This window comes from Palaemon carinicauda, chromosome 40 (genome assembly GCF_036898095.1).
Source record: "Palaemon carinicauda isolate YSFRI2023 chromosome 40, ASM3689809v2, whole genome shotgun sequence".
Classification (NCBI taxonomy): Eukaryota; Metazoa; Arthropoda; class Malacostraca; order Decapoda; family Palaemonidae; genus Palaemon; species Palaemon carinicauda.
In genome coordinates this window covers 5,558,165-5,567,979 of record NC_090764.1, presented here as the reverse complement: position 1 = coordinate 5,567,979, position 9,815 = coordinate 5,558,165, and positions in this window count along the sequence as shown.

Below are 9,815 nucleotides of genomic sequence, written 5' to 3'. Positions count from 1 at the left end.
AATAATAATAATGATAATAATAATAATGATGATGATGATAATAATAATAATAATAATAATACGCAGATAAATAGAAATCATCAGTCTATGAATAATGTGTATGAAACACTGTATCTTTGGTGGCAGATTCTGTATAACTTTTCAATTAATAATAATAATAATAATAATGATAATAATAATAATAATAATAATAATAATACTAAAAGGTCAAGGTCAAGGTCGAGGAAAAGATCGAGAAATAAGCTGCCTCGGCGGAGGTCTGCACTCTACTGATTGCCCCTCTATTTGTATTCGGCGTTACTCTGTGTTTACTCAGGAAAGCGTAGCTAAACAAACCAATACGCAATGACTTACGGAAACAATGCTGAGTGGAATTCTACCCCGCTGGGCCAAGGGTATTGATTATCTGCGTAACGCAAATACTGTACAACTTGCGTAGATTGTCTTTATCTGAATTCATTACTCTAATGAAGAAAAGAATAATGAAATCAGTGAAAATAGTAAGGGTAACTGTTATTTTAATTGTTCATTACTTTTCTCGTAATGCATTCTTTTTCTTGTTTTTTTCCTCACTGGGCTATTTTTCCCTGATGGAGGCCTATGGCTTATAACATCCTGCTTTTCCAACTAGGGTTGTAGTTTAGATAATAATAATAATAATAATAATAATAATAATAATAATAATAATAATAATAAGAAGAAGAAGAAGAATAAGAAGAAGAAGAAGAAGGAGATGAAGAAGAAGAATAAATAGCCAACTGAGGAAAGGAAACAGGGAAATAAATAAATTATATATTTCGTCTTTTTTCTTTTCGCTTTATCTTAAACTTGGTCAAACGATTACAGTAATATTCGCTGTCTTCTTTCTCAACCTTAAAAATGCAATAACAATAAAGTATTTTAACAATAGATTTTAATAATAGATAATCCCTTCCAGACGGCTAATTGTTGAATGGTTTTTACAAGTTAGATAAAAAATAAAATAAGTCCACCAGACAGATAGACAATGAATTATGCATAAAAGGTTTAAAGGTCGCTCATGAATGGTAGAGGCAAGGGATAGTGACAATGCCCTAGAGATTGACAATGTTCACATATGATCAGCGCCCCAACCACTTTCCACCCAAGTTAAGACCAAGGAGGCCCAGGCAATAGCTGCTGATGACTCAACAAGTAGACCTATAGGCTCCCCCAAAGCCCCCTTACTTAGCTCACATATGATGAGATTGCAGACACTAAAGAAACTATCGAGTTTGAGCAGGACTCAAACTCCAGTCCGGGGCTCTTTTAATAGGCCACCACAACAATTGCAGTTACTTCCCAGCCTCTACGATGTTTACAAAGCTTCCTGAAGGCTAGAAATCCTGGCTACACAACCCGTTGCACTTAATGAATGACCTCTAAAACGTTTACAACACTTTCAGAAGGGTTAAATCAATGGCTACACATCCACTTGCACTTGATGCACATCCTTTACAACGTTAACAATGCTTTCAGAAGGCTAAATTCACTGGCTACAACACCAATTGCACTTCTTGCACAGCCTCTAAAACGTTTAGAAAGTTTTCAGAAGGCTAAATTCACTGGCTTCAACACAAATTGCACTTACTGTTCAGCCCCTAAAACGTTTAAATGTTGCCAGAAGGCTAAATTAACTGGTTACAACACCAGTTGCACTTCCTGCACAGCTTCTACGCCGTTTAGAATGTTTCCGGAAGGCTAAATTCACTGGCCACAACACCAGTTGCACTTCCTGCACAGCTTCTACGCCGTTTAGAATGTTTCCAGAAGGCCAAATTCACTGGCCACAACACCAGTTGCACTTCCTGCACAGCTTCTACGCCGTTTAGAATGTTTCCAGAAGGCCAAATTCACTGGCCACAACACCAGTTGCACTTCCTGCACAGCTTCTACGCCGTTTACAGTTTCCAGAAGGCTAAATTCACTGGCTACAACACCAATTGCACTGACTGTACAGCCTTTAAAACGTTTAGAATGTTTCCAGAAGGCTAAATTCAATGGCTACATAACCAATTTAATTTATTGAACAGCCTCTGCAACGTTTACATCGCTTTCAGAAGGCTAAATTCACTGGCTACACCACAACTTTCATTCAAACATTCAGACATAGAGGCAGACTTGATGCAAACTTCTCCCACAGATGTGGTATGCAAAGAGTATTTCTCATTCAACAATCCCGAGGGAAATTCTAATTTTAGTTTCTTTTGAGGTAAAGCCAATATTACATGCAGGACGTGATGAATGCTTTTTACTTGTTCCGAGTTCTTGCGAAAATTGTGTATCTTAAAATGTTGGAATCTTAAAGCGAATTAGTGTAAGGATTTAGTCATTTTTTTGGATTTTGTGCTTTAGAAATTTATTCCAAGGAGGATTTCGTAGATGAGATGTCTTTGCTATTTCAAAAATTGTACTTAGAAATGGTTAGTAGAATAAAATAGTACAAAAACCACTACACACACACACACACACACACATATATATATATATATATATATACGTATATATATATACATATATATATATATATATATATATGCATATATATATATATATATATATAAACCTTTGCTAACTGAGGTCTTTTACAATTATATTATTAGTAAAACACTTGCGATCAAAGGAGGTATGCCAAAAATAACACACATACACTCACAAACGCAAACACACAGACACACATTCACACACACACACATATATATATATATATACACACACACACACATATATATATATATATATATATGAGCGGTCAAACTTACTTTCAAAATATGTGGCTGAAAACTGTAAAAATATTTGAAAAATTTCTCGAAGAAAATGTGTGTTTGTGTGTGTGTGAGCCGGGGTGTACGGTGAAAACAAAAACCAAAGTAATGAGATAATTAACAATAAAAGGGGGATTAGATTTCTGTTAAGAAAAGTAATTATCTCTAAAAACATAAATTTTTCTAAAAATTATCATAACACATTCAAAGCACGCGGAATAAAAATTGGGTCATAACACGTAGTCACATTAAATCGTTGTAAAAATTGGGTCAATTTTATCATACAAGCCTTTGATAAATAGTGGGACCTACCCTCGCTGTATTGTTAGGAATGTAATCGAGATAAATGACCTCTGATGCTCGAATGAAGTAGTTGTTTAACTATATGCAGGAAGTGAAAACTCATTGTTTGCTGACGAAGAATTTAATTATGAGTTTTTATCTCTGGGAGAAAAAACATATTTAGTGGTTTATCATTTTTACTATTTGAATCTAGGAAAATTTATCTTATTATTAAGATTTTCGTATGTGGCTTTCTACAACATACACAAATCGTGAAGATAAAAGATAAAGAGCAAAAGAGAGATTCCGGTTATCTATAAATAGAATAAGAATTATAGATTACTTATCTAAACAAACGGTTGTGGTAGTTTATTGAAAACGTCCCTGTCTTGTAATCTGTTGGATGAGTGGTCGAGATCTACTCAAGCATGATAATTCCTAGTAGTGTCTGCAACTTCACCATCCTTGTGAGCTAGGAATGGGGTGTTTGGGGAACCTATAGGTCTCCCTGCTGAGTCATCAGCAGCCATTGCCTGGCTCTCCATGGCTCTCCTAGCTTGATGGAGAGGGTGCTTGGGTGCTGATCATATGTTTATATAGTCAGTTCTTAAGGTATTGTACTGTCTTTAAGGTATTGTAATGTCTCTTGCTTCTGGAAATGTCCCTTTTTTTCCTCAAGAGAATCCTACTGTCAAAATTGTTCGGAGAGCTCCAGAAATAGAAAACCACTTCGGCAAGTGTCCCCTTTTTTCCTCAAGAGCATTCTACTGTTAAAAAGGCTCCAAGAGCTCCAAATAATAGAGAACTACTCCGTCAACTGTCCCCCTTTTTCCTTAAAGGAACTCTACTGTTAAAAGTGCTCCAAGAGCTTCAAATAATAGAAATCTACTCTGACAACTGTCCCCGTTTTTCCTCAAGAGAACTTTAGTGTTAAAATAGCTCCAAGAGCTCCAAATAATAGAAAACTACTCCAGGAAATGTCCTTTTTTCCTCGAGAAAACTCTACCTTCATAAGTGCTCCAAGAGCTCTAAATAATAGAAAACTGCCCCGGCAACTGTCCCCCTTTTTTCTCAAGTGAATTCTACTGTCAAAACTTCTTTCAGAGCTCCAGAAATAGGAAACTGCTCTGGGAAATGTCCCCGTTTTTTCCTCAAGAGAACTCTACTGATGAAAGTGCTCCATGAGCACTAGAAATAGAAAACTGCACCGGCAACTGTCCCCCTTTTTCCTTAAGAGAAGTCTACTGTTAAAAGTGCTCCCAGATCTCCAAATAACAGAAAAATACTCCAGCAACTGTCCTCTTTCCTCAGGAAAACTCTACTATTAAAAGTGTTACAAGAGCTCCAGAAATAACAAACCACTATGGAAACTGTCCGACTATTTCCCCAAGGGTACTCTACTGTTATAAGTGCTTCCAGAGCTCCAGATAATAGAAAACTGCTCCCGTAACTGTCCGCCTATTTCCTCAAGGGTACTCTATTGTCAAAAGTGCTCCCAGAGCTTCAATTAATAGAAAACTGCTCCGGCAACTGTCCCCCTTTTTTTCCTCAAGGGAACTATACTGTCAAAAGTGCCCCAAGAGCTCAAAAAATAGAAAACTGCTCAGGGAACAAGAGCTCCAAAAATAGAAAACTGATCAGAGAAATGTCCCATTTTCCTCAAGAAAACTCTATTATTAAAAGTGTTTCAAGAGCTCCAGAAATAACAAACCACTATGGCAACTGTCCCTCTTTTTCCTCAAGGGTACTCTACTGTTGAAAGTGCTCCTAGAGCTCCAGATAATAGAAAACTGCTCCCGCGAGTGTCCCCCTTTTTTCCTCAAGAGAACTCTACTGTTTAAAGTGCTCCAAGAGCTCCAGATAATAGACAACTGCTCCCGTAACTGTCCCCCTTTTTTCTCAAGAGAACTCTACTGTTTAAAGTGCTTCCAGAGCTCCAGATAATAGAAAACTGCTCTGGCAACTGTCCCCTTTTTTTCCCAAAGGGTACTCTACTGTTAAAAGTGCTCCAACAACTCAAAATAACTGTCCCCCTTTTTTCCTTAAGAAAACTTAACTGTTGAAAGTACTCCTAGAGCTCTAAATAATAGAAAACTGCTCCGGCAACTGTTCCCCTTTTTCCTCAAGAGAACCTAACTGTTAAAAGCGCTCCAAATAATAGATAACTGCTCCGGTAACTGCCCTCCTTTCCCCCAAGAGAACTTAATTGTCAAAAGTGTTCCAAGAGCTCCAGAATTAACAAACCACTATGGCAACTGTCCGTCTTTTTCCTCAAGAGAACTCTACTGTTTAAAGAGCTCCAAGAGCTCCAGAAATAGAAAACCGCTACGTCAACTGTCCCCCTTTTTTCCTATAATGAGTAGGAGGCCGTTGGCGCTAATGAGACAGCGTCAAACAACAAAAGTCCAGCTGCTATTTCGCTGGCAAGCAAACACCCAGAATCGATCTATGTATTTCTTTGTTTCTTTCTTTTGCTGTTTTCATAGTCGAGGGACGGGAGACAATAAGCTGTTAGTTTTTCCTATGTTTTTTTTTTTTCCTCTTTTGGTGGCATTGTTTTTGCTTCAGTTTTAATTCTGTGATTATATGGGTTCATGGATTTTTGTGGTTTTTGTTCAAGTTATGTAGGAAGCGCATACTACTACTACTACTACTACTAATAATAATAATACCAATAATAATGATAATGAAAATAGTTATTATTATCATCATTATTATCATTATTATTATTATTATTATTATTATTATGATAACAATAATAATAATAATAATAATAATAATAATAATAATAATAATAATAATAATAATTATTATTATTAACTTCTAACCCAAAACTATTTTTCATTTATAACAAACTTAATAAAGCAAACACTTCGGTAAAAAAAAAAGTTTTTTTTTTTAAGAAACAAAATTTACAAAACTTATATTCTAATCTCTAGAAACATGCTATAAGAAATAATTAATGCATCTACTCAATACTTATTCTAGTGTATAAATTCATCAAAATTCAATATACACTGTATACGAATAGAACACAAACATAATCTAAATCAAAATACTTTCTTTATTTCCTTTTGCCGGAGGTAAATCACTGATGATATACTGAAACGATAAACTGTCATTTATCACTTTCTAATACACATGCAAGCGAGGGAACATGATTTATGCTGAGTCATTGTTGTTTTGAGTTGATTTTTTATCCTCTCCAGCTGAGAAAAAGGAATTTCTCCTGAACAATTTATTATTATTATTATTATTATTATTATTGCTGTTGTTGTTGTTGTTGTTATTATTATTATTATCAACTAAGCTACAACCCTTGTTTGAAAAGCAGGATGCTATAAGCCTAGGGATCCAACAGGGAAAATAGCCCAGTGACGAAAGAAAAAAGGAAATATTAAAGAAACTACACGAGAAGAAATTAACAGTTAAAATGAAATATTTTAAGAACAGTAACATTGAAATAGATCTTCAGGATATGTTTTGAATGGAGCACAACTAACTCCATCCCAAATCTCTTCTATAGCATGTAATTTCATTTTAAGAATGAAAACGTTTTTGTCGCATCATTGTAGAGCACCTAGGCCTATATTGTTTTATATAGGTACTTTAAATTGTATACTGGCGCCAGGGCTGCCGAAACGTGGAATTGACGTCATCGAACGGCTAATCTGCTCCACATCTTGATCAAGTGTGGAATGTGGAATCCGAGTGTAAATAAATTCCACACTTTGTAAAGAGATGATGTATGTCGAATAAAATGTAATAAAAAGTAATAAATAATTAACATGAGTGTTTTATTATTTATTTTCCCCGTGATATCTACATAAAAATTACAATAATTGTAGTCTATGAAAGTGTGGATGCTACGGGACTAGGAGGCTCAGTGGAGTTCAGCGTTTGATGTTGCCGACTCACTGAAAGACTGATTCTTGAATCAGTGTTGAGGGAATTAATTGCAATTGCCGCTCAACAGTTGCCATTTGACGTTATCCGTGTGTGTATTAGTTATATTGTAAAATTGTGCGTATTATAAAACATACAGACAAATCATTTAGTATGATAGCACATTCCTCCTCAGTTCAATATAGTGTAGCTGACAAACGTTAACAAGTGAGAGGTGAAAGTGAAACTGGGTCTAATCAGCGACACCACTGAGCGTGGAGTTGCCTAGTGTGGAGAATCCGGCATCCCTGACTGGCGCCCTCTGTGCCTGTTTGACTAATGCATACAACTCTGGACCAGGGCTACCGGATTCTCCACACTAGGCAACTCCACAGCACTGATTCAAGAATCAGTGTTTCAGTGAGTCGGCAACATCAAGCGCTGAACTCCACTGGGCCTCCTACTGTAGTCCCATGGCATCCACATTTTCATAGACTTTACAATGATTGTAATTTTTATGTAGATATCACTGGGAAAATAAATAATAAAACACTCATATTAATTATTTATTACTTTTTATTACATTTTAATCGACATACATCATCTCTTTACAAAGTGTGGAATTTATTAACACTGAATTTCCACATTCCACACTTGATCAAGATGTGGAGCAGATTAGCCGTATCGATGACGTCAATTCCACGTTTCGGCAGCCCTGCTCTGGACTTGTCTCTTCGCTCAAGGTTCTCTAAAACATCACCTTCATCTTCGATATACCTTCTAGAACTGTTTTTCTTCTAAAGTAGGCCTACATTAGGCAAATTTTCGTTTTTATGTTCTTCAAAATCATCGAAAAGATCCCTGGTACCTTTAAGAAAACCCTAAAGTGAAGCACAAAACTTCATCAATACATCGAGACTAACTTTGGGGGTCTTGTGAAATTCATCCAGAAAATAACTCCACAAACATAAACATTACCATGAATTCAAACTCCTCATTTTATTCAAAATATTTATGGTTAAATTTCTTCTTTCGTCTTTCTCTGCAATATCAATATACAGCTGATGCAGTAGAGGAATTATTCCATCATAACTATCAAGTATCACACTTGCAATCATTGAATTTTATTCTTTGACAAAGACTTGTAACTTTTACATAATCTTTGAAGCATGCCAACAGTATTTTCCACCTATACTATGTGAAGATGAAAGAAATTTTATTTCTTGAACAATTCCAATATAAAAGGTTGACTGCATATATGCAATAATGCGTCTGGATAGCATCATTTCTCCTCTTTCGAATGGTATAAGTGAGAGTAAAATCCGAGAAATGGAAGATGGTTAAAATCGACTGAATGTAAATATATTTCTAACATTAAGGATGGGCGTTGCTGGCTGACCCTGCAATAGGGAATTTCGCACCAACTCACCCAGTTCTTGTAACGTAAGCCATCAGCTGAAATGTGAAGCAGGGATGCCATTCGGTCCCGTAAACTCAAGTATTTTAAGTTATTGTTTTTCTTAATAAGTGCTTCATAATAATCAAATTATGTATAAAAATGAATAATATAACTCGACTGAAGAGGAAACTCCGCACCAGCTTACCCACGTTTCGTAAGCCATCAGCTGAAATGTGAAGCAGGGCTGCCATTCTGTACCGTAAACGTAAGCATTTTAAATTATTGTTTTTCTTATCTAGTGCTTAAAAACAATAAAATTATTTTTGGAAATTAATAAAATAATAATGTTTTACCATAAATGAAAAAAATACTCTGCAGGGACGCACTCTGAAAACAGTATTTTGCAGAAAATCTTAATACTGGTGAATGCATCGGTTGGCAAGCTGATTCGCATTTGTTTAATCATTTAATGTTTACATGTGTGGCGCGTGTGCCAAGTTTGAACTTCTCACGAACTTCCAGTGTGTTTTTATAGTTTATTTGCTATTTTAGGAATTGTTAACCATCGAGACTGTGTCTAGAAGTGATAGTGAGTTCGCTGATGATCCACAACTCACCAAAGCAAGTGACAGTAGCCTAAACATTCGGTTTTTCTATCGTAAAACAACGAATGCTGCATATGCTGAGAGGCTGAGAGACAACGTATGGCGATGTTTATATATTCTCTAGGTTCCAGTCCCGAGTCTGGTTTTTATGATAGTGACATAGATATTAATTACAACTTGCCTCGTGAAAGTGCTGACACAACCAGCAAGTGTTACGAACGAAAACCCTGAAATCTACGGCTCTAGACACCAGCCACCCGTTGGGATACTTCCGCGTAAGAGTTATTTGGTCTTTGACTGGCCAGACTAAGTTACATTGGATCCCTCTCTGGTTATGACTCATTTTTCCTTTACCTATACTTAGTGAAGATAGTAGGCAACCGTGCTTAACTAATTCAAAATGGGAAAAAAGCACGTTGATTGAAGGTTTTGCCAGGAAGAAGGCGTATTCGACCAGATCTTCACTTCGCTGCTGAACGTAAAGTGTTACCATTCATGTTTTGCATGCTGTTTTATTATTATTTTTTACTCTTGGTTCATTGCATGTTAGTTTTAACATTTATTGATTGATTTTATTATTGCTATCAATATTTTCTTGTTTGTGTCATAGTGTTGTTATTAGGGTCAGCAGTATCGTACTCTTTGTCAACTTCAGCGTTGTTGTTCATCTACCTGGCGATCAATCATGCCATCAGTCATGTGCCTTGCGATTAATCATGCCGTTAATCATGTGCCTGGTCATTGTAGGGGAATTGAAGATTGATTTAATTCTAACCTGATTCAAATTATAATGGTCTGACTGCATTACTTAATGTATATTTTGGTCATCAATTTTGCGATTAATCATGCCATTAATCATGT